Consider the following 13737-nt stretch of genomic DNA (forward strand, 5'->3'; position numbering starts at 1 on the left):
AGGAGAAAATTTGCTTTGATGATACTATGCTTCCTAAATATGGTGATTACCATGATGATAATGATTGCTTTATTCTCACTATTCCTAATAAGAAAGATTTTGCTTAGAAGAAGAGTAATGATACTTTTATGCTTTTGGATCATGGAAATAATACCTTATGTGATAGTTATATTGTTGAGTTTATTCATGATCCCATTGAAAATTATTATGAGAAGGGAACATATGCTTATAGATATTTCAATAATATCAAGTTCCCTCTCTTTATGTTGAAGATTTTGAAGCTGCACTTGTTCTGCCTTCCTATGCTTATTGCTTTGTGCTTCAGTGAATTATTCTATTGCAATATTCCTATGCATAGGAATCAAGTTAGACTTAAACTAGCCGTCAACCCATGCGACGACATGAGCTAGTACTATATCAATATTTGTAGTATCATCCTCATTTTATAATATAATATAGGATACTTCATATATAAGGTTTCGATGGATGGAACTTTCTTTGGTTGCACCGTTGGGAGATAATTATCGCGTTTTCCTATTTCAGAAAATTCTGATTGAATGTTTGTCATGTTCTGCTATTAATTATACATAAAATTTTATCTTCCATTGTCCCTTATTATTTAGGAAATAACCAATATCCCTTTGAGATGGTTATCGACTCGTATTTGTATCTTCTTTATGAAAGATATTTAGATCAATGAAGAAAAGTAATCATCTTTATGGCATGCGACTATGATTACACACACATTGTGTAATCCGACACCTCTGTACATCCTTAGTATTAGGACTATGGAAATCTATGTGTAGTGCAATTGCACTATCATCGAAATGTTTATATGAAATAAAACGTATACTGAACAAATGCTAATTTTCTCAAATCTTGCCAAATTCTCGATAGTCAATAGTATAAACAGATGTGTAAGACTTGACATCTCCTACTTTTAACTTTCACACCCCATAATTTATACTTAAGTTCGCGAAACAAAAAATTGTTGAAATATTGGTAAGATATAATGTCACCACGTTAATTAGCTGGAATACATTTGGTACTATATAATAATGTTGTACATAAAATAGAATAGTATAATTAGCTTCACGCAATGCTAGATATTAATCGATTGGACTTACATATTCTTCACACTGTCATGTTTAGCTTAGTATGAATTATGTGGTTTCTTCGGTTGGTAATATATATGTAAGCTTAAAACACTATGTTTTTTTTGAAAGATAATCACTATACAGGAGAAAATTACTTTACTTATTTAACAACATGACTTGCTAAGACAAACAATTTTACCATTACCTAACATTATTGCATCAAGCCCTTAGTTCGCTTGCCATGGTAGCTAAAATGAATATTTTTCATCCCAACAAATGATAAAAAAACATAATCTTTTTCATTACCTTCTGTAGGTTCTATTGTTATCTCCATCATCATGGATAATAATTAAAGATTTTTCATTAGAACTGATTATTTCAATGCTTTCTTTCCTAGAAGAGGCATCTACCAACCTTGGAGAACACATGAATACCTGATGCGATGCTATGTCGTGACGTCCGTGCTCCAGAACACCATTATCTTTCATACAAACTAGTCAACTCCCTCACCCGATACAATAACACGTTAGAGATAAATTTCTTTCATGTTGGTGCATGCGTTGTTGCCCATGACATGATGTCGACATGTATGCACGCATAGCTGGTGAAGCTACTGCTGATGGACCAATGCTTTCACGACTCATGCATGTTATATTATCGATGACGGCAACTCGGCGTGTCATTATGGAAAGGTTGAGAAGCTGGTACCGACGGCCAAATACCTAAAAGTCGCAGCTTGAACGCAGCCTGAGTACTGAATATGTTTACATAAATTTGCAATCTTACTCGGCCATTGAAATTATCAAAGAATTAACACAAGGGCTCTTATGATGTCTCTTATACTACTATAAATAATAATAATATAAGAAAATCAATTAGGCATTGTTTGTTTTCTTAAACGTGAGGCTTCAGGAGCATTTATTTGTTTCTGCCTTTTTTTCCAATTAAACATGTACGCTTTTGGGACGTGTTCCCTTTTTCTAGTGTGGGGCTAGATGATTTTTCACTTGTGCTTACTTTTTCGATTAAGGGAGAAGGCAAAGTGGATTTTTCATGGTCAGAACTTAACGTGTGCATTGAGGACTCTTAGTTACGTGGTTGGTTTAAACCTTTTTGTGCTAACGGCGATGGTGGTTCTAGCCTCAATTTTGTTTTATCAATTGATGATTCCCACGACGGCTAGGGGTCTTGACCATAAAGAAAAGGCTACGTAGAAATATGAGTTTGTATGGCGTACGATTCGTCCCATGCATGTAAAAAAAGTCTAATCATGGCAATCTATATGGATTAATCTGCACCGTAATAATTATGGGCCCACCAAATTAACGGCTCCTATTTTCTAATTAACATGGTAATTCTTTGGGAGTCTCCAATTAGTATAGTAATAGATGTGTTTTGTATTTTCTTCTTGATGCTCTCTTTTATTCTACAACTCTTATTCCTACGAGAGCATCATTATAATCTTAAGCCTATCTTTACGACCATAAAGAAAGAGCTCTAGGGAGACAACCCTTGTAATCTTTACTTTGAGTTTTTTACTTTCAGTTTTTATTGGTCTTGATGTGTGTGACTACTGTAGCAACATCATTGTATCATTATTTTTAAGCTTTGTGCCAAGTTTTAGCCTCCGATTGCAAGAAAGTTCAAAAGTTGTGACATGCTGTCCAGAAATAGATTCTGTCCGCTTGACGGAAAAATTCACCAAAGATCACAAGACCATCTTTTTTATCTGAATTTCTTTGACAGCATGCTCTATAAAATTTTCTTTCTGGCGTCTGTTCTGATTTTTTTAATTTGAGTTGCAGAAGTGCCGTGAAAAAATTATTTACTACCCGCTGGTCTGTTTTTCACACATTCTGCCACGTTTTGCATTTTCATCGTTTTGCACATCTTAAGCTTGCTTTTTCTTTGCAAAATATTTTTGGCAATCTTGAGAAATAGTATCTCTTCATGAAAATCTTTATTTCCAGTGGAGAAGAACTATTTTATTATGGGTACTAACCACTCTAATCAGCTTATGATGAGTTTCGTATGAAGGGAGTTTTCAAGTATGCGATGGAAGATGATGAAAGAAGATCCAGGAGTATCAAGCGCTCAAGCCTGGGGATGCCTCCATGCACCCCCAAGAAATATTCAAGGAGACTCAAGCGTCTAAGCTTGGAGATGACCCCATGCATTGCCTTCTTCATCAACAATCATCAGTTCGTCCTTCTCCGTGCTATATTTTTATCACTTCATATGTTATGTTCTATGCTTGGAGCATCTTTTTGTTTACCTTTCAGTTTTGTTTTGTTTTATTTTCTGGTCATAAATAAGCTGCATTCTATCATTCTTGTTTGGGAGAGAGACACGCTCCGCTTTTTCATACAACACTTCTGTTCTTCACTTATATCTTTTTTGCTTGTTATAATTTGCTCTTAGCTCTTGTTTTTCTTCTATATCATGTTCAGAGCTATTAGTCCTTTTGTAGAAATTACTCTTTTGCTTCACTTATATCTTTTTGTAGAGTTGATTGGTTTAAATTGCTAGATAATATGTTGGTAAGGAAAAATGCCAAGTGTGGCCGTGGTGCAAAGAATAAAAAGCTTGCATAGTCTTGAAGATCATGGAGTAACTTGATCCTTATCAATTGTTTTGAGAAATTAAGTGAATTGATCTATAAATATGTAGATGAATTAATAAAGTCTTAATAGTGAAGAAATACCTTTGAAGTTTGCAATTGTTTAGTTTTTTATAATTGGTAGTTTCCAAGTATGGTTTTCTCATTAGAAATAAGTTTGGTTGACAAGGAAGATAGTGTAGAAGGCTTATAATTATGCTGAAAGTTTGTTATAGTTTTCTTGTACTGGTTAACATGTGCTTGCTAAAAACTTGCTAAACCTAAATTCTGTACTGAGCAGGAATGCTGTTCGTGCATCCAAACTCTTGAGCCAAAATTCATGCCATATGTGTTCAACATACCTTCCTATGCATGGTATTTAATAGCCATTCCAAGTAAATTTTTCATGTGCTACCTTTAAAACCTTCAAAATTTATTCCTTATTTGTGTCTCTGTTTTAGCTCACGAGACAGTGGTAGATAGTTCATTATTTTCCTGTGTTGAACAGAACTCGACCCCTGACTTGCATGCATAATGTGCTTGTCCTTAATTTTGCAAAAGAGCTGGCAAACGGGTGCCCAGCCCACTTTAAATGTCATCAAAAAATAAAATAAACTCTCCTTCACACATGGTTCGTGAGAAATCGGACAAACTTTGGCTAGTGATAAACAAAGGAGAAGAGGAATGTTCTCGTTCCTTTGTGGGAGACGCTCTTAAGAGTTCTATTTGGCATGGGAGGTAGAGAATTGTCTATTACCATTCGTTGACATGAATATGCACCTCTCAAAATTGCTTTTACTTCCATTTTATAAAATAAAAAGCTCTAGCACATGATTAATCCCTCCTTCCCTCTACGAAGGGCCTATCTTTTACTTTTAAATGTTGAGTCAGTTTTCCTATGTTCTAATCTTCTTCCTCCACCAAAAGCAAGCATCTAGTGTTAACCCTGGGTTCAAGTTGATTATGTTCAAAATTTCCGACTAATTATAATCCTTGTGCGTTGAACTTGTCCATGAGATACATATGTTGAAAGTGGAAAGCATTGCTGAAACTTTATCTTCGTTTGTGTTGACTAGAATACTTTTGATGAGAGAACTACTTTGGGGCTAACAGTTGTGCTTAACTTTGTAGTTTCATGTCTTCAAAGTATTATTCATGAAAGGAATTTATTTAGATGATTTAAACTGGTTATTCTTTGTTTACTTACTTTCAACTATAGACAATTTGTTTGGTTCACTTTAATTCAATTCATGTGCTTTAATTTATTACTTGATCAAGATTGTGTTGGTCGCATGTCATCTCAAAAATTATCTATCTTATCATTCTCCTACTCGAGGACGAGCAGGAATTAAGCTTGGGGATGTTGATACGTCCCAAACGTATTCATAATTTTTGCTTGTGTCATGCTTGTTTTGCATCATTGTCTCATGTTTCTATTAGTTTTATATCTTTTTAAGCATTTATTTGGACTAACCTATTAATGGTTGCAAAAGTGCACAATGTTCTTGTTTTACACTTTGGTGTGTAGGAATTACTTGGAAATTGACAAAAATGCAAAATGAGTCGTATTGGAGTAGGACTCTCACTTTCCTGAAATCTTCCCCCTTACAAATGTTAGAGATCGTCTGTCTCTGCCTCGAAGATGACATCCAATGGAAAAAATAATAAATGCGGAAGTTGTGGGCAATTTCGAGAGGACGTTCTGGACTAAAAATTTGTTCAAAACGGAGTCCGAACGTGGCGAGTAGACCCGTTTTACAAAAGGACAAAATCTGATTACGGGAATCCGAAATATTGTGATGTGATTGACTCGAACTCTTTCCAAACTCGGGGGATTCGATCAAGCCACGACTTTGGGGCCTCATTAGGGCTGAGAGGACTCCCAAGGAAGGTTCTAGAGGTGCCCAAGAGCCCTTGGATCAAAGGGGCATCCATCAGAGGGCCAAGGATGATCGTCCCAACTCATATAAGGAGAGGAAAACCCTGATTTATAGGGAGCCACCAAGAGCCACGAAATTTCCTCAGGCAGCCGCCTTGGGGGTGGAGAACCACCTCCATACCAGCACTATCTGCAAGGAAGAAGGGGGGCTAAGGGCCGCCGCCCCCAAGGGCCGTGGCCGCCGCCGTAGCCGCCGTCGGCCGCCGTCTCCTCTCCGGGCTGCACCTCTCCATCAACCTCTTGCTCACCATGTCCATGTGTGAGTAGTCTCCCTCGGGGTTGAGGGCTCTAAGTGTAGCTATTTGGTTATATCTCTCTCCCATGATGTGGTCATGATTGTGATCATAGGCTATGTTAATCTAGGGTGATCCCATGATGTTTCCCCTTCTTCTATGTATTGGATTGATATACTCACTTGATCTTATCTAGTATAATCTCCGAGACCATGGTGACAACGATCTATTGGACATGGATTAGAAGAATATTTTCATGATTGATTTCCTATTTTGTAAATTGATTGAAGATTGAGAGTCTCTTGGTGCTTGTCTTTGACAATCCTTGAGATATGTTGTGGTGATTGTGGTACTTTCTTTGGATGGCCGCAGTGACATTGGGAAATCCAAAGATGAGAACTACTTCTGAGGTGTGCTTTTTGTAGCCCTACATAATTCTTGCCCTCTCTTGATCACAAAGGAATGACCTCCGAGTACGTCTGCATTGCATGTTTTAGTGGAAATATCATGTGATTAGACTATGTTAATATTGTTGGGAGTAGCCACTAGTGAAATTATGAAGCCCATGCCTTGTTTTCCACCATTGAACACCGTTTACTTTCAGTTTTGTTTCATGTTTGCTTGCTACCATTTTTATTTCAGATTTACAATACCTTGTTTTATCATCCATATCACTTGTCTTTTAACATCTCTTCACCGAACTAGTTTACCTATACAACTGACAATTGTATTACGTGTGTTGGGGACACAGAGATTTATTGTATCTCAATTGCAGGGTTGCTTGAGAGAAACCATCTTCAACCTCTACTTCTCCGAGTTCGATAAACCTTAGGTCATCCATTAAAGGGAAATTGTTGTTGTCCTACAAACCTCTGCGCTTGGAGGCCCAACATAGTCTACAAGAATATAAGCGTGCGTAGACATCACCAAGCCGTTCCGAACCAGACGTACTACTATCACAATAGTTGGAACTAGGTCATCAACAACTGTCTTCATCGAGCTACGGGTTCTGTTTCTCCAACTCTTTCATTTCCTCATTGTATGTTGAAGACTTTCATCAGTGATGTTTGAAGAATTTGTGTGAAGACTTTCTCTGAATTTACTCAACCTCAAATTCTTCACTTGTGTTAATCTTCACCTGCTTACTCTATACTTGCAAACTATGCAAACCTAATCTCATAAACTTCATAGAGTACTTTGCTGTAGTCGTTTTGCACTCCTGATCGTACGCTATTTCCGCTGCACTTAGTTCATCACCGAGGACTTTCCTCACAAGGAATTTCCTCAGTGATGAAATTCTAAAAATCGCCTATTCACCCCTCCTCTAGTTGATATAACGCATTTTCACAATCAACTAGTCTTCATCAAGCTGGTGCAATCAAGAAAGGTGGCCATCATGAGGAAGTCAAGATCGTCATCTTCTAGCTCAAGTGGATTATGTTCAAGGTATAGGTTGCCCTTGATAGGTTTATAGGATAATGTGACAGCCCGAGACCGACACTCCAACAGATTCCCCTTTTATTCCGTTCTCGTCGTGTGGTTCGTTTGTGTGTCGCATTCATCATCGCATCATTCGCATTATCTACATCGCATTGACACTCCTTTGCCACCGGTTTTCAAAACTTACATCCGTTAGTAGTTGCCGATTCTCTCTGATTTCATCGTGGACCATTTCGAGACCAACCACACACGCACGCGCCCGCGACATTGATAAAATCTTGTTTTTAAAAGGGTGTATAAAATATTCTCGGATTGGGTCGAAACTTGGCATCCGATCTTAATATAAAGTAGGTGGGCCGCCTCGCAATTTTCGTCGCAATCGGAGCTCGTTTGACGTCCGTACCGTTATTATATATCGCCACCACAACCAGTTTAATTGTCACATGTACGGTTCTTTAAAATTCTGTGGTCGGGTGCCCGTTTTCCCTCTCATCTCTGCATAGCCCCTCTTCACAGCCCACCATATCCATCCTAACCAACCCCGCGACCGGAGCCGTCCGATTGAGATCGAACGCTCCGAAAACGGGCAAAACCCCCTAAGCGTATCCCCCAAACCAATCCCTGCCTATTTAAGCCATCACCCCCTGCCAAAACACTAAACCCTAACCCGAGCCTCGAAATCCGCACTGCCGTGTAACACCGTGGATTGTGCCCATTTTGAATTTGGTCTGGTTTTGCTTTTCTGTGGCTTAATAGTTTTGAAACCTAAAAGGATTATCCTTGATTTCTTTTTCCTAGTGGCTTGCCAACCTTCAAACCATCCCAAGACCTAGCCATTTCCATCTTGGGCGTACCCCAATATTCTTTTCCATGGGAATATTCCTTTTTCTATTAAAGGAATAACCTTTGTTGCCTTGAGTTGTGAAGCAACCCCCATTTCTATCATTACAAAAATTCCCAAATAATTCTCATAAATCTCTTGGGTCATATCTTCCTCACATATGACAAAATCTTTCTTTGCCATGTTCAAAAATATTCCTCAAAAATACATTTCTGATTCTGCCCTATCTGTCAAGTTGTGAAGCAAATACTCTTTTTATTTGCTTGATTGCTCTCAAAATTTGTGGGCACTTTTTTCCTATCCATATAATTGCCTCGTGCCAAAATTCAACTAAATTTAGCTAGTAAATATTTCTGGGCAAATTGCCAAAGTTTTTGATCCAGAGGAAGCTTTGTGAAGCAAGTGGTAGCTAGGAGTGTTCAAATGAGTTGAAACTTTACCATCATCTCAATATGCTCAAATAATTCCTCTCCACCAAATTTGCGCATCACTCCTCCAACCATGTGACCATAGCATCAAATCTTTGTCTCTGGTTATTATTTTGGATTGTGAAGCAACTATATTTTATGTTGCTCCATAAATTCTGAAATTTTACCAGGACATTCTCCTATCTATAAAACGTTGCTAAACCAATTTTGTGCTCATTTTATATAGCCAATTATTCCTAGTAATTCTCCTAAGTTTCTGTCCAGTGGGATACTGTGTGAAGGAAGTGCCACTTTGGCTTATCAAGATGGCATGAAATTTATATAGCATCCTCACATGCCTAAATGATTTATCTCCTCTAAGTTTCAGCTCCATCAAGCCAGTGTGTGAGTGCCACTTCATATTTTGTAATTCTGTCCAGAAAAGCCCTTTGAACTGCAAGTGTTATTTTTGTTCTTTCAAAAGGGCTGAAAATTTGTAGAGATGATCACCCTTGCATGCGATGACCCTCAGCAAAAAACCAGAGTCTTTCCCCAGCTAGATCTCCCCCACTCCACCCAAAATAGGTTGATGTTGAATTATATTTGAGCATTTTTCTTCCTCGCAGATCCCTCTAGTTGATTCCACCCTTGCCTCTTATCCATTTGAGTAGTGAGGAATTTGTTTGACATGGAGTGAGGAGCAGTGGCACACCAGAGCACATAGTGCACGTAGTGACCACGCTCAGAGCAAGCCAAAATGGTGCTCTGTGCATTGACGGAGACAAGAGCACCCTCCAGCAAACTTCGGCTTGTCCGCGAGCGCCGGGGGGCTCTGCATAACTTGCGTGCGTCCTCTAGAGCTTTCCCCCTCGTCCAATAGCTTCTTGATGCCTCTGTCGATCGCCGGAGGGCGGCCACGGCGACATCCATCTCGAAGCCTCGGTCGTCGTCGTGAGACTCCTCGCCGTGCCTATTTAAGGCGTGCCTCGAGCTCTCCTCCAACCGGCAGCCCTCAATATGCTCCTCCCTGAGTCCCACAACCCCTCCCCGTCCGCCATTGCCGCCAAGGCCACCTCGGCCCTTTGCTCGAATTCGAGCACTAGGGAAGTCCCCTTCCCTCCTAGCCTCCATGAGAACCTCCCCTTCATCCCCAAAAAGGTCTTCGCCGTCCTCCCTCTCCGACGGGAAGCCCCGCTGGCATGCCCACGAGATTTACTCCTGCAAGGGAACCCGAGGCATGGCGGCAGCATCGCACGCCGCCCTAGCGCCCCTTTGGCCTCCTCCTGGCGCGTCATGGAGCGGTGGTGCTGCCGTGCTCGCCGGCCCACCCTCTGGTGCAGTCAGGCGCCATCATCCACTGGCGCCCGAAGCCTCCCTTGTCCCCTTCGCGAGGTTGAAGACGGCGCGAGGAGGAGAGAGAGACGCGGTGGGCCCCGCGGGTGAGCGGCCCAGGAGCTGACCAGGCTACCGATGACCCGAGCAAGTGGAGGCGCCTTTTGTAAAATACGCTTTCTTCTTATGAAAGCATATTTGGTTGTTCTTCGGGCAAAAATACGGTTTCACTCCTCTGAAAGCGTATTGTCTGAAAAGTGCTTTCTGCCTAATCCATTCAGGGACCCATATGTGAATATTGGTTTTGCATAATAGTCCGTGACTCCGAAACCCTTATATATTTTTGCTCGGGACTCCGATTCCAGTGATTCCAAAGCCCTCGTCTTCGTCTCGTCGAGCCCGACAATATGGTAGAATTTACACCATGTGATCACATAGTGGAAATGACAATGTTTCCCTTGCCGTAAACAACCCTCCTCCAAGAGCGAATTGTTTCCGGCAATTCCTTCCGCGAGCTTCTCGCCCTAATTTTTGGTGGTTTCATCATCCCAGGCAAGGCACAACTCCCATTTGCTTAATTGCACTTCGATACCATAGCTTAATCAACTATTTTAATCACAAGTATATCTGTTTATATTTTGGAATGTGAGTATGCACTGTCTGAATAGATGACTACCGTGTTGAGTACAAGACTGTTAGTAAGTAGTAGTCTACCCACTAGTTTACACTATACTAATGAGATTACTGTCTATGATTACTTTGGGTTTCTTCCGATAGTTTATGAATATGGATCAACAATAGTGGCTTGAGCTTATTGGATTACTATGACATCGGAGTGTCAGTTATGACATATATGCTATTTGGGATAAGATACCTAGTTGGTTGATCAGAGTCACCTGTCCGGGCTCATTAGTGCAACCACATTTGCCGATATGGGACGACCTTGACTTGGTCTAATTACTTGCTCTTTCAGCGGTACCTCCAAAGAGGGAGGGTTATGCACGCGTGCTACTTTGGCCCAGTAGGCGGTGATAACCCTGTGAGCCAGTTGAGTATTGTGCCGGCGTCCTTGTTCGGGACAATTTAGTTTGGCCACGATGGTGGTAGGTGTCATGAGGTTACAGGGCCACCCAGGGCAGGACTCCGGGGGAGGATGAATGCCGGTTGTACGATGAGAGAGTCACCGGTCAGACAAGTTTCGTTGGAGCAATGCTGGTCCACCCGAATGGGATCACGAGGTAAGTGCTCCATGGTGTGGGTAAAGTGTGCAACCTCTGTAGAGTGTCAAACCTATTCGAATAGCCACATCCACGGTATTGGACAACCTGACCAGACCTCACTAGATCGTCTACCGTATCTTTGATAGTAATGATGGAAGAACTCGTCTGAGTATGGTAACAGTTGGGCATCGTGCTGGTGATAAGTCTTGTATCCGTCTTGAGGATACTTGCTAAAGGCTATTGGTAAAATCACAAGAGTTGGTATCACCAGAGTACGGTGAGAGTAGCTTGGTATTGTTATTTTTCAACTACCCCTTTAGTAATAACAAATCTTTACTTAAGCCTGATTGCTATGATGTTGTCTTGCCTTAATGCTAATGTTTGCTGTGAGCTTGCGAGTACATTCAAAGTACTCATCTCGCTTGTCATGCCAGTTTGCAGGTCATGCCTTGATTGCTTGCTTGTAAAGGATTCTGAGTTGCGAGCTAGGATGCGTGTTCCAGCCAGAGTAACCGCGGTGTGGAGTTCATCACATAGGTCGTTGGTCCGCTGCTAGTGTAGGATTTACCGTAGGCAGGTGTAGTATCGCCAAGGCGATGTAACCCATGTATCCTTGTAATCTTTTCCATAGTAATAAAGAGCTGATTTGTTTTGTGCCAACGGTTCCATATTCCAGAAGACTTGTCCTTGGGCTGGAATACGGGGTGTTCCGGTTTCCTCTAAGCCGGGGTGCCACAAGAGTTGGTATTAGAGCAGGTCTAGCTGTAGGACGCCCTAGATCGCGCGAGCGTTAGTAACCGGTAGTATAGGATCCAGTTGGTTTGTTGCAGTTGTTTATTTGCATTTGTTTGTGCATAGCATGCATATAGACTAGATATGTTATTACTAACGATGGATCTGGTGAGTGTAGGTGGCATCAGTTCCGATTCACCACATGCACTCTCTAGCCTGCTTTCTTCTTCCTTGGTGTGGTGTCACCTTCGGTTCAGCAGAATGATGCCAAGGTGCCTGGTGATGTCGATCCCTTGTTGGGTTGATGCATCGGTACCACACCAATGCATTCTCTTGAGCCGCCCTATTGTCTCGGTGATAGACCTGCTTTTATCCCGGATCTTGCCCATCCCTCTAGGCGCATTGGCAACCCTTACCGATCTTGCTTATCAGAAAAGGGCAATGTCCGCAAGCCCTTATTTTCATCATTATCCCGCCCTGCCATCCATTCTCTGGACGAGTACGTTTTGTTTTTCCTGTACGCTTGATACTGACGTGGTCGAGAACCGTGTGTTCCGACCCATGATCACCAAGTTTGGTGTAGCTTTGTTTACACCGACCCCCTTCCACACATTGATTCACATTCATGCACACCGCCACATCATGTTAGACCATAGTACCGGAGTTCTTGCAAGATTTTTTGTGCTTAAGTAGGAATGCATATCATTGTTGTGAATAGCTGTAGAGTGTGTGCTATTACCGGTATGTGATTTTGCTGCTTCGTGTGTTTGTCGTTTGCTTCTTTATTTGGTCCCTTGGTGTTACCTTATTTTCCCCTTACGGAAGTTGCTCACCGACATTGGACTCAAAGAATCTGTGAAGAGACAGTCATCTTGAAGCTCAGTTCAACAATATGGAGTTTTCAGCAGAATGCATTATATCGGGAATATTGAGCCTGAGTACAACGGATATCCTGACTGGATGAGTTATCAGCAGTAAGCATACATCAGTACTACCTTCGCAGCAACAAATATGGAATCAATAAGAAGGAAGAGATGCGTACATTTCGGGCCAAAGGTATGATTCATATACGCGGTTGAGTCTGTTATGAGCACAATTTGAAATCTGCTATACTACGAAAGGAAATTAGAAGGAGCTATGAACTTAGTGTTCAACAAAAAGGATAGCGGAATACTCTGTCGCATACCGCAAGTAACCAACAACAGGAATGTTAAGGACGTATACATGCACTATGCTTGCATATGGCAAAAAGAACGCTTCAGGTGTAAGCAACCCAGTCTTTCCCTACAAGCTACCCAAAAAGCTTATGGCATAAGATTCAGGTGACATCCGCAATGTGAAACACGGATCGTTGTTCAAGACACCCATGCTTCTCCAGTAAGATATCACAGCAAGCTTCTGGCATAAGGTACCGAGTCTTATCCAGCAAGTCTTCAAGGAAGGAAAGCACTTGAGATATGGTACCCAATCTTCTTCAAGAAGCTACCCCGATCGAAGCATCGACCACAAGCTACCCAGTCTTCCTTGACACGATACTCTGGATGACTTACAACACGAGCTAAGTAAACCTTTGTTGGAAAGGCATCACATTCTCACTAGTACAAGTTATTCCACTAACAATTGGTAGCATATGACCATGCATCTCAAGGATCAAATCCACAACAGTTGGTCAGAAGGAAAAATAGTGAGTCAAGACGCAAGCCTGCTTCAGGAATCAAGCACTCCGCCACATAGACCCGATATATATATATGGTGGACATGCTACCAAGGCCATATGAGTCGATCATACAATGATGCCAGCTCTGTAAGAATCCAACTATTGCATGAGCTATATAAGAAGAAGAACACGAGCTATACACTTTGGTGAGATGACCAACAACCTATGGAAAAGTTGTAT

Source organism: Hordeum vulgare, chromosome 5H (assembly GCF_904849725.1).
Source record: "Hordeum vulgare subsp. vulgare chromosome 5H, MorexV3_pseudomolecules_assembly, whole genome shotgun sequence".
NCBI lineage: Eukaryota > Viridiplantae > Streptophyta > Magnoliopsida > Poales > Poaceae > Hordeum > Hordeum vulgare.